This window comes from Dryobates pubescens, chromosome Z, assembly GCF_014839835.1.
Source record: "Dryobates pubescens isolate bDryPub1 chromosome Z, bDryPub1.pri, whole genome shotgun sequence".
NCBI lineage: Eukaryota > Metazoa > Chordata > Aves > Piciformes > Picidae > Dryobates > Dryobates pubescens.
In genome coordinates, this window is record NC_071657.1 from 29,273,636 (window position 1) to 29,293,001 (window position 19,366).

Here is a 19,366-nt window from a genome sequence, read left to right on the forward strand (position 1 = left end):
CTGGCTCTGGTTCTGTTCAACATCTTCATCAATAACATTGATGAGGGAGCAGAGTGTCTGCTCAGCAAGTTTGCTGATGATACCAAACTCGGGGGCTTGGCTGATATGCCTGAAGGCTGCACAGCCATTCAGTGAGACCTGGGCAGACTGGAGAGCTGGGCAAAGAGGAACTTAATGAAGTTCAACAAGTGCATCTGGGAAGGAACAATAAACTGCACCAGTACAGGCTAGGAGGGGATCTGCTAAAGAGCAGCCCCATGGAGAAAGACCTGAGAGTCCTGGTGGACAAGTTATCCATGGGTCAGCAATGTGCCCTAGTGGCCAATGATATCCTAGGGGGCAGTAAGAGGAGTGTGTCCAGCAGATCGAGGGAGAATATTGCATCCAGTTCTGGGCTCCCCAGTTCAAGAGGGACAGGGAGAGTCCAACAGAGAGCTACAAGGATGATTACAGGACTGGATCATGTGCATTATGAAAAAAGGCTGAGAGACCTGGGGCTTTTTAGCCTGGAGAGGAGAAGACTGGGAGGGGATCTAATAAATGTTTATAAATATAGGAGGGCTGGGTGTCAAGAGGGAGAGAACAGGCTCTTCCTGCTTGTGCCCTGTGATAAGACAAGGGGAAATGGATGTAAGCTGCAGCACAGGAGGTTCCAGCTCAACATGAGGAAGAACGTTTTTCTAAGGGTCATAGCACTGGAACAGGCTCCCCAGAGAAGTTGTGGAGTCTCCTTCTCTGGAGACTTTCAAGACCTGTCTGGATGCATTCCTCTGCAACCTGCACTAGATTCTATGGTCCTGCTCTGGCAGGGAGGTTGGACTTGATGATCTCCAAAGGTCCGTTCCAACCCCTAACCTCTTGTGATCCTGTGAAACTGCCACTCAAGCATGCGTATAAATGACCTGTTAGCTCTCACTCTGAAAATTTTATTGTGGTGGAAAGTCTGCTGAAATCCATGTGGAACAAAAATAAATCCTGATTGTCCAAGTAGCTCCAGAACAGCTCAAAAGCCACAATTTTTAATAAACTCAAACTTCGTATTAGAACTGAAGGATATGTTGACGTCAGGGTAACCTGAAATTTGGTTGCATTAAATCTGAACCATCTGCTGTATTACCAATATCTCTATTACAGATTTCCAGTATCATGAAATTCAGACTTTTGCATACATACAGTCCATCCACCCCAGCTATCTGCCTGAAGAGAAAGCAGCTGTTTGCTGCTACAAGACGTGCCACACATAATTGGTTTTACCATTCTAGGTTGCAGGGTTTTGGCAGAGACTGGACATCATTAACTTCACTATAATTTTCAGTACAATTCCCCAAATGGGGGACTAGAGTATAGTAAATTAATATACTCACACTCTTGTCTAAAATACAATGAAAATTAAATACATACATACATACGTAAATAAGAGAGAAAAAAATACATAAGCAATTCCTCCCATCCCAAACTATTTTTAAAACTGATCTCTTCAGTGTCCTGTTTGATAGACACAGACATGAAAGTCTGTGAAAAACATGACAAAACTGCACACAGATAGACAGATCTACAACAGAGCAAGCTGATCACCTGCTAAACCGATAAAAGTCACAGTGTTTCCTGCGCTGGTTGTTTGAGGATTTGAGCTTATCGAAGCCAGGGTGATCTGAAACATCTTAGAGAGGAATTATTGGCTGAAGAGCTCTTTTTTATGGAAAACCATTGTATGGTAAAATTTTGTAAATTCACAGCTTTCTAACAAGAGGAATTTCAACACAGAAAGTTTCCTTCAAGTTTTCTGTATGAAGTGAGTGAGCTGTGCTCTGCATTTCTCCACAGATCAAGCTCTGTCCGAAGCAGCTTTCTCATCTTTCACCTGCTGCAAAAACCAAAGGGCATAGCCTGGGTTTTGCATTGCAAGCACCTCACCATGAATCAAGAAGAACTGCCAGTATAATTATTTAAATTGTGGTGTTTTTCAGAGGAGCTGCTGGCAGTTGCCAGAGTATGTCCTCTGTCTAACAGTCATGAGGAATCACCTCTGTACTGGCCAGGACATCTGTCAGCGAGAAAGGACTCAAGTTTCTCTTTACCATAGTGTCATTGCTACAGAGAGGCAGAAGGGAAAACTAATAACTACCATGTCACCTGAGGTCTTGTCTTTCATGGCATTCAGTGATCAAGAGGTAAAAGATCTTTCACCACATGCAAAAATCTGGGAAGTCTTGAGGTACCAAAATACAGTATGAAGTACGCACTGGGGGCATGTGTCTTCTCTTGATCCATCCCATTGTTGTGAGGAGGTTATACTCTGTGGCAGGGTTATCTTCAACTGTTTATCCCCAGGAGGCAATCAAGAAGTTAAAACAGCATATATCATGAGTATAGCAGCACTCACTCAGCTTTTCTAATGCTGCAGCACTAGTTCTAGAATGTATAGAAGCAGAAGATAGCAAAATTTACGTGCATCAAAAGTACCCTCATTATATTCCAAAGCCTTACTAAAATCCACTGTAATCCTCCCTGACAGGGTCTTTCTGTCAGACTATCACTTTAGGAGTAGTGGTTGACAGCTGGCTGAACATGAGACAGCAGTGTGCCCAGGAGGCCAGGAAGGCCAATGGCACCCTGGCCTGTATCAGGAATAGTGTGGCCAGCAGGAGCAGGGAAGTCATTGTGCCCTTGTACTCAGTACTGGTTAGGCCACACCTTGAGTCCTGTGTCCAGTTCTGGGCCCCTCAGTTTAGGAAAGATGTTGAGTTGTTGGGACGTGTCCAGAGAAGGGCAACAAAACTAGTGAGGGGTTTAGAGCACAGCCCTATGAGGAGAGGCTGAGGGAGCTGGGGTTGCTTAGCCTGGAGAAGAGGAAGCCCAGAGGAGATCTTATTGCTCTCTGCAACTGCCTGAAGGAAGATTGTGGCCAGGTGGGGGGGGGTCTCTTCTCCCAGGTAACCACCAACAGAACAAGAGGACACAGTCTCAAGCTGTGTCAGGGGAGGTTTAGGCTGGATGTTAGGAAGAAGTTCTTCACAGAAAGAGTGATTTGCCATTGGAATGTGCTGCCCAGGGCGGTGGTGGTGGTGAAGAGACTGGATGAGGCACTTGGTGCCATGGTTTAGTTGATTAGATGGTGTTGGATGATAGGTTGGACTTGATGATCTCAAAGATCTTTTCCAACCTGGTTAATTTATTTATATTTTATTTTATTCTATTATTATTTCTATTCTATTCTAACTGATGACAGACTAACTTTTCATTATACTTTCAAAATACATCTGAAGGAGGGCCAAAAGGCTTTTATGCTCCTACAAGTACAAAAATATTCTGAACTGCCACATTCCAATGAGACATACTTATCGTAGTGTTGTCTTCCTTTCCCAATACCAGAAACATTTTCCTGATCATATGTCTTTTATGCTGTGCTCTGCTTTATTTCCCATGACACAAGGAACTTTCATTTTAATTAGAATATGCCAAGGTCAAAGCAGAGGACATGAGTGAGCCTAACAAAGTGAAGATGCTTTTGAATAAATTTTAATGTACTAAAGCTTCATGCTTTGTAAATTGCACAATTGTAGGATTTATTCTTCCCATTTTTCCAGTGTTTGTACTTGATAGGAAAGCCCAGTCATCTCAAAAGAAAAAAAAAAAGCTGCATCTTGAAAGGCAACAATTGTTCCCTATGTGGTAGTGAACTCCACATCTACAAATTGATGTCAGTGTACTACACAGCTAGCTGGGGGGTGGAGGGGTGGGGCACAGCTAGAAACACACCTCGGGGACAAAAGCACCACACAGTGTCTTGTCTTAACTGAGCAGTGAAAGGACAAGTCCACTGGCACTGGATTTTGGTGGGGATATTTGCAAGTCACAGGCACAGCACTACCAAAAATGTTTGAAAAAGTGACAAGCTTATTTCATTTTCCTGACATTTGCAACTCTGAGCTCTACCAGCTCGGTGGAAAACTCAGAGAATTCCACCTGTAATTCCCCGGCACTGTGCTCTGCTGGGAGTCTCCCTGATACTGCTGCACAGGGAGCAGTGGCAGCTACAGCAGCTCACTGTAGACTAGCACCAGATCTTTAGTGGCAACTTGAGTCATTTTGCATTCTGGTGTTGATGAGTGCTGCTGTGGTTACTATACTCATGTGATCTGGAAGGGAAAAAGCTCTTCCCTGAGGCACAGTAGCACAAGTGCCACATGTTTCATGTGAAACAAGTTGGGGCTGCTGTAGCATCATCTTATTTTTGTATATGGGGGAAAACTAACTTGTTAGGGTACTTATGCCTTCAATTTTAAGATGTTTTCTCCCATTATGCAGTCTGTGCTATGGCAGCCTTTCTGAGCAGATATGAGTTTTGGGACTTACAGAGTGACAGGAATGTGGATGGTGCCACAAATGTAAGAGTGGTTTATGGTTCCCTGTAGCTTATTATGAAGTCAAAGGTATGATTTACAGCAGCACCAAGAGAGAGCTGAGTTCCAGTGATTAGCAGCCCCACTGTTTCTCTAATATTGTTTTCCCTAAGATAATATATTATACGAGTAAATATTTTAACCAGCAACATCTCCATTTTCTTCTGTCAGAGTAAAATAATTGTCATACTTGAGAAGCCCTACTGGTGAATATTGCATTTTTCAAGGATATTATGTGAGAATGGCAAGGGGGATATGTAGGAATTGCAGCACCATTACAGTTAGGTGCATGAGAATATTTACTACTTTGTAACAGCTGAAAATAATTTGTGAATATGCAAGATGTGTAAATGAATAATTTTGTGTCTACTTGGTAATAAAAAGTAAACAGCATTATAAATGACCTGACAGTCTTGGAGCGTTCAGGTCATGTTTGTGTGTGTGTGTGTGTGTAAGAGATATGACTTAGGTCTCACACATACTTTATTCCTGTGAGTGCTAAAAGGCCTAGTCTCTCCAGAAGCAGGAAAAGATCTAATATGGTCATGAGACTGCTTGGGTTTACCCAAGGGTTACACTGGCTTCCAGGCTGAGATGTAGCTTTCCCTGCATCAATGCTGCACATGATGCTGCTGAATCCATCTGGGCAGGCACCACAACTGGGCGAAAGAAGAGTACTAGTGCTTAGAGGAACGCAGACTATCCCCTGAATTATTTTGCCATATTCAACAAAGACAGCACTTTCTGGAGGTGAAAGAAGCTGAATTCCACTTCTAAGTATGCAGGCCGTCTCTCTCTCTGACCAGACTCACCCCTGAGAGCTTGCTGAGACATCCAGAGGGAACACCTCATCCCCAGAGGGGCTGGCCTCTTGCTCTGCATCGAATTATACGGCACAGTTTCAGTTTGCTCAGGGTCACAGTCAGCACCATCTTTCTGAGCACCAGGGACCAAGAGCAGTCTTATGAGAAAGAGGAGGAGGGATCCTATGTGCCCCTGGGGGCCCTGAGTGCAGCAGGGAGGCAGGCAGCTGTGCCCCAACCAGGAGGGCAGGTGAAGTTGCATTTACTCCTTGCATGGTTTCCTTGGGAAGGGAAGTGACAGCCCACAACAGAAAATAAGGATTCATAAGAAGGTGGTTGATGAAGAAAATGGAGAAGGCAAAAATCCCCTTGCAGGACCAGTGTTAAAACAGGAATCAGTCACCTTCAGTGTAGGCATGAATGCACTAGTGGATGTCTACAGTTACTACAAGGTGTGAAAATGCACTAAATAACAGATACCAGCTTCTTCCTGTGTTTGTTATCACCTTCACCCTATCAGACTGTGCTGGGTAGCCCTTTTATTTTTTTTTTTTTTTTTTTTTTTAGACAAAATAGTAAATTACTTCACATTTATATGGGGTTAAGGATATGCCCACTGTGAGAACTAAAAGAGACATCAGGGTGTCTTTATGGAGTCATTAAGAAACTGTTAATAAAAGAAAACCTATTGCTGACTTTAAGCAGAGGTCTGCATCTACACTGAAGAATGTTCACAAGTCTAAAGATAAAAATTAAATTTGAAAATATGTTGATTTGTACCTTTACTGTGAAACCTGTAACATTGCAGGATATAAACAAGAAGTAAGAGATTACTAAGAATGTATCCTTAAAAACACCAAAAGCAATATTCTAATATTCTCATCATACTAATTGATGTGTTAATGTAGTTATGATGGCACAAGGAAAAAAGCAGCCAAGGGGAGAGTCAGCATATTTTACTGCACTGGGACACAAAACTCCCTGTAAGATTGCCTGTTCTGAGTATAGGCAGTCTAATAAAGGATACCATCATAGTATCATAGTACCAGTCAGGGTTGGAAGGGACCACAAGGATCATCGAGTTCCAACCCCCATGCCATGGGCAGGGACACCCCACACTAGATCAGGCTGGCCAGAGCCTCATCCAGCCTGGTCTTAAACATCTCCAGGGATGGGGCCTCAACTACCTCCCTGGACAACCCTTCCCAGGGCTTCACCGCTCTCACGGTGAAGAACTTCTTCCTCACGTCCAGCCTGAATCTCCCCACCTCCAGCTTCATTCCATTCTCCATAGTCCTATCATTACCTCAGTCCCTCCCCAGCCTTCTTGTAGGCCCCCTTCAGATACTGGAAGGCCACAATTAGGTCACCTTGGAGCCTTCTTTTCTCCAGACTGAACAGCCCCAACTCTTTCAGTCTGTCCTCCTAGGAGAGGTGCTCCAGCCCTCTGATCATCCTCGTGGCCCTTCTCTGGACATGTTCCAGCACCTCCAGATCCCTCTTGCGATAGGGGCTCCAGAACTGGACGCAGTAGAGCAGAGCTGAGTATAGGGGGAGAATCACCTCCCTTGACCTGCTGGCCACACTTCTCTTGATGCAGCCCAGGATCTGATTGGCTTTCTGGGCTGCAAGCGCACAATGAGAGCTCATGTTGAGCTTCTCATCCACCAGCACCCCCAAGTCTCTCTCCTCTGGGCTGCTTTCCAGCCAGTCACTGCCCAGCCTGTATTTGTGCCTGGGATTACCTCAACCCAGATGCAGGACCCTGAACTTGGTCTTGTTGAACCTCACGAGGTTGGCTTGTGCCCACCTCTCCATCCTGTCAAGGTCCCTCTGGATGGCATCCCTTCCCTCCAGCGTGTCTGCTGCACCACACAGCTTGGTGTCGTCAGCAAACTTGCTGAGGGTGCACTCAATGCCGCTGTCCATGGCACCCACAAAGACGTTGAACAAGACTGGTACCAGGACCGATCCCTGAGGGATCTCTTAACAAACTGTATCTCATTCTTATTACACAATGCAGTTTTCTTTCTTTTTGCCACCTATGCTTATACTTTAAAAAAAAAAAAAAAAAAAAAAAAAGTTGTTTGTGTCCAACATTAATTTAATATTGCTTTGATACTATCCCAATAGGCAGGAATGGGGAAGGGTGTGGAGGAGAGGATGATCCTCTGCCATAATATTTTTCTCTCCCAACTAAACATCACAAGTCATTTAGTAGCAATGGGTTTGTCTGGACTGGAGCTGCTGGAAATAAACTAAAACAATAGATTAGAGTACAATATATTGTTCATGTGCTTGCCATACGCCTGTGTTGCAAGCACCACCAGCTAAACACGCAGTTTTTCAATACTGAGAGAATGTTATTCAACTTTTACAGAAATCCTCTGTGTTTTCATCAATAAGATGGGTTTCTGTAATCCAGATGGGATCAGTGGTGCAACATAGTAACAGAGGTAGCTCTGGAAATCAAGGTGATTATCAGGGTGACCACCCACTCTCTGCCATTCATGAGGATCTACCAAACAGAACCGGAAGAGAAAGTGGTGTCTACTGCATATCAGCAACAGAGATATTTTGTTACTGTATTTATTGATCTATTTATTGATTTATGACCTGGGTGGAGCTTTGGGGGGAGGAAGCTGGCTCTAAAGCCTGAATCTGTAAGATCAGCATGTGAGGATGGTTAGGCACAGTTCTGCAAACATTTTTGTCAGACACCAAGGGCTTCTAATGGCTTTTGTGGACTATGTCATTAAACCTCTTCCTTTACAAAATTGTTGCTGCCCTGGCAATAAAGCAGAATGTGCTTTGTTGTTCTATTCCATACAATTCACTGACTGTATCTGGGTGCGAGTGATTAAGCCTAATATACATGAAATTTCCTCAGAAGCTTTTGGCCATTATAATCTGGAAAACTTTGTTACTGAAAAAATTTCAAGCTGTAATTAAAACTGTGGTCTGTGGAACATACGGTATTGCAGGAAAGTAGCCCCAGAAGAGTTATTGAAAGAAATATATCTAGAACTCATGTGGAGTTACTGTAAACTATTAAAATCAGGAGATGCAGTTAAACATGAAATCGCTCTAATGCTGTGTGATGGATTATGCCCATCCTGAAAGCAGGGGAGGAGGGGTTGTGAGAGCCCTGCTCTCCCGGAGAGGGGGTTTCCCCCTGGGAAACCAAGTTAGTCTGTTCCACTACCTCTCCCTATCCAGCAAGCCTATAAAAAAGGAAGACACTGCAGCCATTTGCTCTCTTCTTTGCTTCTGCCTCACCAGGATGAAAGGACTAAGAGAGTTACTGCTGGCTGCCTGGTTCTCTGCCATATGGCTGGGCCTGGTCTTTCTCCCTGCTGCATCCATGTTTCTTCAAAGGACTGTTGACCTTGTATATCTCCCTATCCATCCTTGTTCTTTACCCTTGTGAACCCTTCCTGTTATTGTTTTATATATATAGTTTGAAGAAAATTTTACCTCTCCACTTCCAAATCTTGGTAGATTTACCTCATCCCTTTTTTTCCTTATCTCCCTTTCTTTCCTTTTTTTTTTTTTTTTTCCCCTTCCCTTATCTCTCCCTGTTCTTTCCCCTTCCCTTTTTCTTTCAGTCAGAAAAGAGGAAGGGGGAGCAGGGGAGGGATTCTCAGTCTTGCCCCGCCATCTGAGCTCTTAAATCCCAGTTACAGTTCAAACCACCACATGCTGTCACAGCCTAACACCCAAACAGCACATTTCAGTGGGTTACATCTCAAAGCAGTATGTAGCAAAATGGCAGAACTACAACAGATATCATGCCATGGGACAGCCTGCTGAGTGGGACGATGCACATAGCTGAGTGCAGAGAACAGCAAGAGTCACGTAACCTCCAACTCTCTCCTGTTGTGTGAGTGAAGTCATGTTTGTGACAAACACCAAAATCGCAGAAAAGGAGAAAGAAGATATAGGATGGCCCTGGAGTTTGGCCAGTGAAGGACACACACTTCAAGCCATGTGGCACAGGTTGGTTTCAGGACCTTTAGGAGTAACAGAGGCCAGCAATTACCTACTAGAGCAACTCCACAAGCCTGCAGCATTGTGAAGAAACAATGGGACAGACAATAATAACTGAAATATTTGTAGATTTTGTTTGCTCTTAAAGCACAGGAGCCAGAGATATTTAAACTGGGTATTATACTCCCAGGTAACGTCAGCTGATGCAAGTTACAAGCTTTACTTGTCTTGTAACTCTCACATGCACTCTTTGATTCAGGAAAATTTAAGTTGAAGTATGCTTTTTAAATATCAGACTATGTGTGACTATTTGGCTGTGTTGTCAAGGCCCCTGACTGTTCAAAAAGCTTCCAGGCAACTTGCAGCTCCCGATCTGCCTTGGGAACTCCAACTTCTCTTTGGCTGTTAATGCTGAAATTCAGTACCTTTTCCAGACTATTTCTTCTCCTTAGATTTCTTTCTCCCTCTCTCCCATGCATATTCAAGTCCCTCTGCCACTCTCCCCCTGGATGCGAAGAACACCATTCTGTCCACATCTGAAAGACTGCCATTCTAAGTGAAATGTTTACCATATTTTTAAGTTAGCTGTGCCGCTCAGCTGATACACATAAGTTGGAGAATAGAGTGTGGAATGGATTAGAAAAGAGATGCAGGTGAAAAACCAGGGTAGAATGAAAAGGGAACATAAATTCTTAGTTACACTTTCACACTAAACTTTATTGGTGTAGGTGAAGCCAAAGCCAGACAAACAAGAAAATATGAGTGGCAGAGTAAAGCACATTGTAAACGTTGGATGAATTCAACACTAAATCTCCATCTGTGACAAAAAGGGAAATATAACCACTTTTGATCAGTGAGAAGGTATACAACACTATTTCATGTTCTTCAAAGGCAAAACAGATGTTTTATTTACCTAGTGTCATTTATACCATTGTTTGTTTTACCAGAGAAAGACCTAGAAATACTTCTGCTTGTATGGAGCACAGTGAAAGACAAGAGCCTGTAAAGCAGTTAGATGATCCAACTCACAGCCATGTGTTAGCCCATGAGTAGGAGCAGAACAACACAGAAATTTAGACCGAAGTCTGCAAGCAGAGTGGACATAAAACAGAACCAGGTGTGCCCTTATAGGCTGATCTCATGTAATGTTGAACCTTCTTCAATATTGTATTGACATCAGTGGGGTTTTGGTGTAAGCATGCCAAGCTGGCTCTTTTGTAATTTGTTAATAGAATAATAGAATAGAATAAACCAGGTTGGAAGAGACCTTCAAGATCATCGCGTCCAACCCATCAACCAATCCAATCCACTTAAACAACTAAACCATGGCACCAAGCACCCCATTAAGGCTCCTCCTGAACACCTCCAATGATGATGACTCCACCACCTCTCCGGGCAGCCCATTCCAATGGGCAATCACTCTCTCTGTATAGAACTTATTCCTAACATCCAACCTAAACCTCCCCTGGTGCAGCCTGAGACTGTGTCCTCTTGTTCTGGTGCTGGCTGCCTGGGAGAAGAGACCAACATCCGCCTGTCCACAACCTCCCTTCAGGTAATTGTAGAGAGCAATATGGGCAGCATATATCTGAGAACTGTGTGAAAGGCCGGACTTTCTGCTGGATCGTAAGACTTTCCAGCTCAGGATAGAGGCTGAAATGTGCTGTGTGGTCTGTGCATGTCTGAGTTTGAAACAAAGACCACAAGTTCTAATGTCTTTACCTGGGTTTCACTGACTTCTGGCTCACAAAAAACACCCTTGAAATCAGCATTTGGTTTGATTTTTTGTTTGGGTGTGGGGGGTTTTGTTTGTTTTAAAGAAAAAAAAACATGTATATGCTCTTGGAGTGAAAAGTTGAACCGATGTATAAAGCACTAAAAGAACATTAGAAGACACAAAACAACGGGATAAAATAATCGTCAAATATGGCAAGAGTTTCTTCTGTGGGGATAGTGCCCCCATCAGGCACCTGTCTTTAATTTTTAAAGCTTAGTTATCTATGCAGCAGCATACATAGGAGCTAAAGATCTAACTTATTTTCCTAACCCTGTTTTGTTCTGATTTTTGAGAAGATTGTTCTGATCATGAATAATTGCAGTTTCTGCAGATTTTAGCAACGTGTCCTTAGTGTTTTCCAGCAGGAGCTGCAGTTACGGCGTTGCATGTGTTGCAGTTACATGCGCTCATAGCACCCTCTAGTGGTGAGTTCGCTTCCTGCTTTTCCGTTTCCCGGGAGGACGCTTCAGTCGCCAGGCAGTTTCTGTTTTCCAGGATGGCGTCTGAAGAAGAAATCTGCGTTGAGCCAACAGCATAAAGGCATCTCTGCAACACTCACCTACTTCACCCGGTTAGGTTCCCAGCAGAGTGTATCTTTGCTGTGTCGGCCCTGGGGTGAAGCCATCCATACCTTGTTCCTAAAAAATGAATCCTGGACTACATTAGCATTTAAGATCTGATGTTTTGTTCTCTTAGCTTCAATAACAGCAGTTCAATACTCAGTAAGAGGTATCAATTGGTCTGATTAACACTATCAGTCACTTACCTGTAAAACTTTTGTGCTACCTCGAATAATCTATTAGGACTGACTGTCTGAGTAAACTGGATTTCAACACTATATTTCACTTGGAATACGATATCCGTTCTCAGCAGCAGATGTCTGCTTTGCTGAGCAAGTAGCCAGTAATGCTAGCCAGACTTCTTTCATTTAGCTTTTTTTCTTAACAACATAAAACAAAAACATTTTGAGAGATAGAACTGTTTAATAGGTTGTTTCTTTTTTGCTCCATTTGCTACATTTGTCATTGCAAATGCCCAGGTTCACATCTATGGGAAACATTGGAGAAGCCTATGTAACTTCAATTTGAAACATGCTTTATATTAACTTTTCAGAAATGCTTGGTTTTAGTCATCTACCAAAGGTTAAAATACACCAAAATCAACATAGATGACTTTGATCAGAAGTGTATTTTGCTATCATTCTAAGAAATGGCTGAGTAGCCTTGCCAACAATTTGAATATGTCACCCACACTGTTCTAAAATGGGGACCAAAGTGTGTAGGTACCTGGCTTTACTACTCAAGATTGAAAATGTGGTTTAGAAAGCTCTCATTGTCTCACAGCTGTCCCAGGAGATGCAGGGGAATGTCAAGGGGCAGTTTCTACCAGATGTGTGCCATGCTTCTGCTTCAGCCACAGACAGTGACTGATAGCCTATCTCACTTTGGAATACCCTCTGGTTGTAATGTTGAATTCTGCCTTCAGTCTGAAACCCAGATACACCAAGATTTGTGCTACCTATTTCTTTAAGAACATGCATAGGCTCTGCAAGTGTGCTCTTAACCAAGAAAGCTCTTTAAAAAGGAAAGGGGGTGGGGAATGGGGAATGACCCTTTACAGGTTATGATTAATTTGTGATTTTTCAAATGCCATTATGATGGGAAGATGCAGAGCATGAAGGAGACCATTTGTAGCCTCTCTGTCTGTTGTTTTAAAAGGACTGACATTTTCTGAAGTGCATACTCCAGTCACCGTCAAGGCCAACCCCATCAGCTGCTACCTCAGCAAAGCACTCTTCTCTCCTGCAGCTCTTTCGTGCTGTTACCACATAGCAGTATATCACAAATAAAATTTTCAGGCAAGCTGCCATATCAAATTCTTTCTCTTGTGGGTGGTCCTTGAGAACAGTAAAGCCCTGTCTGTATTACCAGTCTTGATAACAGAATGTTTACAACACCAGGATTCAACAGTTTAGATTCCCTGACCCCACACTCCTCTCCCACTTCCACACACACACACCCTGCTGTAAAATGCTTGTCTAGACAGATTTGTAACTTCAGTCTTTGTGAAAATAAGGTTTTGACTCTGTTGCTAACGTAACCTGCTGATTGAGCACATCATATTATTAACAGCAATCTTGCACTGTGTAGTTTCCATTTTCCTTGATTTAGTAGTATTGCAGACTAATTTTTTTTTTCTTTAGTGGTTGTCTGCTTTGCCTGAACACTGGACTAGTTCAATAACTGAGATCCATGAGTCAAAGAAGTGCTGTTTTCATCCCACAGCTGTACATTGTTTAAGCTTGGAACATCTTTATTCAACAAGCAGTAATTTTGGAAGGGGAGCAAGTTAAAATAAGGAGTCAAAACTGAAAAATAAGAACTCACAACTCTGTACTGGTCTGCAAATTCAGACCCCTTAGTGAACATGTGATAACCAAAAGGAGACTGACATTCAAAAATACCTGATATTCTGCAAACTGGGGCCTGTATTGAATCCCATAATCAAGTAAACCAAATCCACTAACACTTTAGCATCACACCTGTGTCACCCTGCACTTGCATGCACACAGGAGCAAAGCAGGGGAACAATCAGTAAGTATATGAAAGAAAGAATATTAGGGTCTTAAAACTTACTGCTTTGTGTGCTGCACTTTGTGTACTTTCAGAACCTATTTGCTTCTATCCATTGACCCAGTGTTTTTCTTTCTATCTCTCTTCAGCTCACTGACTGCTCAGAAAAACAGGGGAGGTTTAGTTCCATGCAGTAAAATTCCCACTAAGTCCTTTTTGAGAACAGCTGTGGGCACAACACAATCCTTAAGGGCCTGCCATCCCATGCCCTTTGGTTAATGCTTTTGCACCACCATCAGTAGGATGATTGCCTCGGGTTGCCAAACAAAATTGCGGTCCCTCAACTTCCCTGGGATCCAGTGCATGAGGAAGGTGGCTGTGACTAAGGGGTTTGTGCCATAAAAAGTGCAAGAGATACATGGTACTGGAAACAATGGTGGCCTTCCCTGCTGCCTGTCTGCAAAACAATGGGGTCAGACAGGGAAATTATGGAGGGGTTTCTATCACTTGACCCCAGCTAGGGACAAAATTGGCATACTGTGGGTAGGTCATTCTGAAGCAGCCCTGAGAAACACAGGCTTCACTAGGTGGAGCACTTCTTCAGGTTTGAAGGGAGGGCAAATTTTTAATTTTTTTTTGGGGGGGGGGGGGGGGTGTAATGTGGTGGGTTGAAGTTTCCCCCCAACATCAACTTTGCCAGACTAACTCAGTTAGAAGCAAATAAAGCTGTATTTACAAGCAAAATCTACACTCTATGTTGAAATGTGATGATTATGTACAAGATACACAGTATTTACAATATTTACAGATATTTACAATTACTAAACAGCACAAGGCCCCCCCTGGCCAAGGACCAGGGGAAGCTACTAGCTTCTCCCTCCCTACCTCCAGAATAGAATAGAATAAACCAGGTTTATTGCGTCCAACCTATCATCCAAACCACCTAATCAGATAAACCATGCAGCCAAGCACCCTATCAAGTCTCCTCCTGAACACCTCCAGTGATGGTGACTCCACCATCTCCCTGGGCAGCCCATTCCAATGGGCAATCACTCTCTCTGTGTAGAACTTCTTCCTAACATCCAGCCTAAGCCTCCCCTGGTGCAGCTTGAGACTGTGTCCTCTTGTTCCGTGTCCTCTCCCTCACCCCCCTGTACAACAGGGACCCGAGAAAGGAGCAGAGAAGTTAGACTTACCCAAGGCCAGCCAGAAGCATATTATCTCTCCTGACTGAAGCAAAACCAGCCAGAAATCAGAAGAGAAGATAAAAAGGGAAGAGTTGTTATGGTACGGCACATCTTGTTCTAGATATTTATACAATGAATTTGTTTAGAATAATCTTTTGTTTTCCTCTTTATACCCAATAGTGATTTATTTATATTTTTCTACTTTTCTGCTCAAAATCTGTAACTAAATTTTAAAGGCATAGCCTGAAACCACCGCAGGTGTCATGTCACTTGGGACCAGTACTGTTTAGTATCTTTATCAACAATGTAGACAGTGACATTAAGTGTACCTTCAGTAAGTTTGTAAAGGAAAACAAGCTGAGTGCTGCAAATGATACACTTGAGGGAAGGGATGCCATCTACAGGGACCTAGACAGGCTCAAGATGTGGGCCAATGTGAAACTCATGAGGATCAAAAAGGCTGAGTCCAAGGTCCTGCACCCCAGTTGAGGCAAATCCTAATATCAATATATGTTAACAGATGAATGGATTGAGAACTGTCCTGTGGAGAAGGACTCAAGAATGCCAGTAGATGAAAAAATTGCATACAAGCTGGCAATGTGTGCTTGCAGGGAGATGGATAGCAGACTGAGGGAGGAAATTCTCACCTTCTATTCTGCTCTTGTGAGAATTCACTTGGAATGCTGTAGCCAGGATCCACAGTATGAAAAAGATACGGACCTGTTAGAACAGGTCCAGAGGAGGGCCACAAAAACAGTCAGAGGGCTGGAACATCTGTCCTTTGAGAAAGGCTGAGACTGTTTTGGGTGTTCAGCCTGGAGAAAAGAAGTCTGTGGGGACACCTTACTATGGACTTTCAGTGTATAAATGAGTCTCACAAGAAAGCCGGAGAAAGACTTTTTACCATGACTTGCAATGAAAGGATAAAGTGCAATGGTTTTAGACTGAAAAAGCACAGATTTAGATTTCATGTAAGGAAAACATTCTTTGCTGTGAGGGTGGTGAGACATTGGAGCAGATTGCCCAGAGAAGATCTGGATACTCTGTCCCTGGAAGTATTTGCGGTCAGTTTGGATGGAGCTTTGAGCTGACTGATTTGGTTCCCTTCCAGAGCACAGGCATTGGACTAGATGATTTTTGTGGACTAGATAATGTTGAAAGGTCCATTCTAACACAAATCATGCTGTGATTATGTGATCCTGTGATCGTGGGGAAAGAAGGTATAACCTTCCATTTAAGGCCATAAGGGCAGTTTATCCCTACACTTTCAACTGGAGTCAGGGTATAAGCACATAAACACTGCAGCACCAGCAGCTGTGCATAAGCACGTATGCACAGCAGAGTGTTAGATTTGTTGTTGCTGTTGTTAATTTGATTGTATTCCCTTTTCTCAGCCTCAGAACTCCCTCTTGGCTCAGGTACCTCGCTGGCACTGAGAAGTGGACAGTGTTTGTCTCAAGGTGATCTTAATTCCCTTTGATAGCTTGGGGGAAGTGCTTCATTAACAGGGTTAGTGCCACAGTCTGTAGAGAGCCTCTGCTCCAGGGTGCCAGAGTTGTTGTTATTAGCGGTGTTTTGTCACAAAACAGGAAATCCTATCTGATGGGTGCTGTGACAAAGCAGAAGAGTCAATCTATTGGCTAACTCCACCACTTTCTCCTTGTGCAGGCAGTGCTGGGGAAAACTGTCATTATCCTCTTCTGTTTTGCCATCAACTAGGTCAAAGTTTAGTAGCAAAAGCAGATGATACAACTTTTGAGTTGTTCGTTTGGCACTCAGAGGAGACATGTGGCCTTCAAAATGAAGAGGAAGGAATGATTGCTTGTCCTTCAGGCTTATACAATGATGGATGATCCACTCACCAACTTCTACAAAGTGGCAAAACAGGAGAAAGCGCTTTCTGCAGCCTTTTGTTAATGCACCCTCAGAAAGAGCACCCTGAAGATTGTAAATCAGCATGATGCCAGCCTAATATTGTACAAATAACAAGCCTAAAGATCAAAACATGGCTGCTTTAACAGCAATCATGCAGCAAGTAACAGGAATCTCTTGTTCTTTGAGAGAAACAAATCTATGCTGAACCAATTGTTTTACTTCAGTAACAGCCTGCAAGACTCATGCAGCATACACAACCATAAACAAACAGGAGACACAAAGTATGGAAATCTCACTCATCATAGATTACAGGACTTGTAATCTTTGGAAGCCAAGTCTCCATTGCTCACAAACTTCTTGCCTGTGCCAATGTTACTTCTGCGTTACTGGGGTCCCTGTATGTCAGCTTAGCTGTTATTTTTCCCCAGTGGCAAGCATACAGACCTTTTGCCATTGTGGTGAGGATGAAAGAGTGCTCTTTAACATGAGTTAGCTAACATGAGTTTCATGTGTGTTAAACATTAGTTTAACATGAGTTTCCTGTGTGAAAATGAGAGAGAAAATGAGTGAATTTGTAGCTATGCAGGCAACAGAGTCTTCAGGTTTGCTGCTGCTGTTGCCACTGAATCCTCTAAGTGACCCCCACTAGCTCAAGCAGAGCAAGAGTACTCACTGCTCTGCAGAAATTACTTCACTTTGCTGGCACTACTCATATGCCTAAGTCAAACACCCAAAAAGCTGCTGGTGGTCAAGGCCTGAGAGTTTGTCTGGAGAAACAAAGGAAAGAGACATGCACTGCATTTCATGCTGTATCTGAGAACATATTGCTTGAACATCTGTCTCATGGAGAAATAAGCATTTATACCAATGGCGAACACAAACCCTTCATTCCACATTCAAGCTTCCCTGAAGGACTTAAGTTTTTGGCACATGTGTAATATGTATCATATATTATATTCCAAGCTTATTTGCTGCACAGCTGCACAAATATCACACTTAGAAATATAGTTCAATCACTTGAAAACATAGTCTTTATGGATTTATGCCTTGCTTTTCAAAGCAGAAATGCTGAAATGTCCAGCACAGATGTATCATTTTCACTTCCAGATGTTGTCTACATTGGGCGGTAATATTCAGTAGTAGTTTTATTTGAAGAATTATTTTATTTTAAGGCATGAAATACAAGAGATCATAGAGAAATACAGGACTGTTTAATTAAAAGGGCTGGGATATATGATAGTCATGTAGCAGAAGAGTTTTTACAAAATTTCTGGAGTCATAGAAATAAATGTCTTCCTTTTCCAAAGAGCAAGAATATCATTTGACTACAAGACAAAACCTAAGATAGATTAATTAGAAAATATTTTGAAAATACTTATTTCATACTCCAAGAATCAGTGATACTTTTGCTCCTAAACCACAATATCTATTTCAAACAAACAACTTTATCCATTGCTTTTATTTCTAATGAGAAAATAACTGAAATGTCTCCCACACTGCTTCCTTAAAACCTTCATTCTTAGTCCATTAAAGATAGTAGGCAGAATTTCTGCTGGGGGCCAGGAGTGACATTTATTAAGCTTTATTCTATGCAGATGTAATCACACCTATTTAATCTTAAGGAATTCTGGAGAAAGGCTTCACATTGCAGCACTCCTACATCTCAACACTTTTTTTTGCTCTGCAGAGTATCTTGACCCTTAATAGAGTCAACAGAACTTCCCAATTTGGTACCACCAGCAAACGTGCTCACGGTGCATCCAGATCATTGCTAAACATGTTGAACAGAACTGCCCTAGAACTGAACCCTGAGAAACATTGTTATGTCTGATGAATAGGACTAGATGTAGCCCTATTCCTGACAACCCTTTGAGGCTTGTCTCTTGGTCAGCTCTTCACTCAGCGCACCATAGATCCACCCATCTTACAGGTGGACATGTCCAGGAAAATGCTGTGAGAGACAGTTTCAGAAGCCTTAACTAATATCAAGAAAAACTACATTCACCACCTTTGCCTTCATCCACTAGATGACTGACCGTATAACAGAAGTGTATCAAAATAGCTAAACAGGACTTCCCCTTTGTGAACCCATGTTGACTGTGTCTGATAATTGTAGTGTTGAAAGACTTTTTAAAAGCATCCACTATGATATTTGTATTTATCTACAGTCAAAGGGTTTGTTTTATGGATTCACCCAGGAATGTAGAATTACTGATTATCTTTTGCCTATGCTCCTAACTCCTCCAGACCATATCAGATATTGCAGAAGATTAAGTCATCCAGAGGGTCTGGACAGAAATACATTTTTTATGGTTGCAGACTTACAAAAGTCAAGTGTGTACCTTATACACTGAAAGCTTTCTTTTTTCTTCTTGCAAATTTCCTTGACCTTTCAGAAGGAATCTAAGACAGAAAACAGTCACTGAAGCAGCAAAATACACTGTGAACAAGTTTTAAAATAAAGTGAAGTACTCCTTTATTAATGAACCTCAAATAAGTGTAACTATTTGGAGCCTCCAGGCTTATGTTAAAAGAGTAACATAAATTTCTAAGAACCTAAGGCCCACAGAAGTTACTGAAACAGCTTTAACAAATTTCATGGTCTTTGTAAAAGGACAGGAATGAATTTACTTAATAGATTCACTGGATCAAATCACATAGCATGTCATAGGTGATTTCAGTGGAGCTATGGCTCAAACTGATGTAATTCTTTTCACATTCACACACACATAGACACAGTAAGAAGCATCTTGTTGAT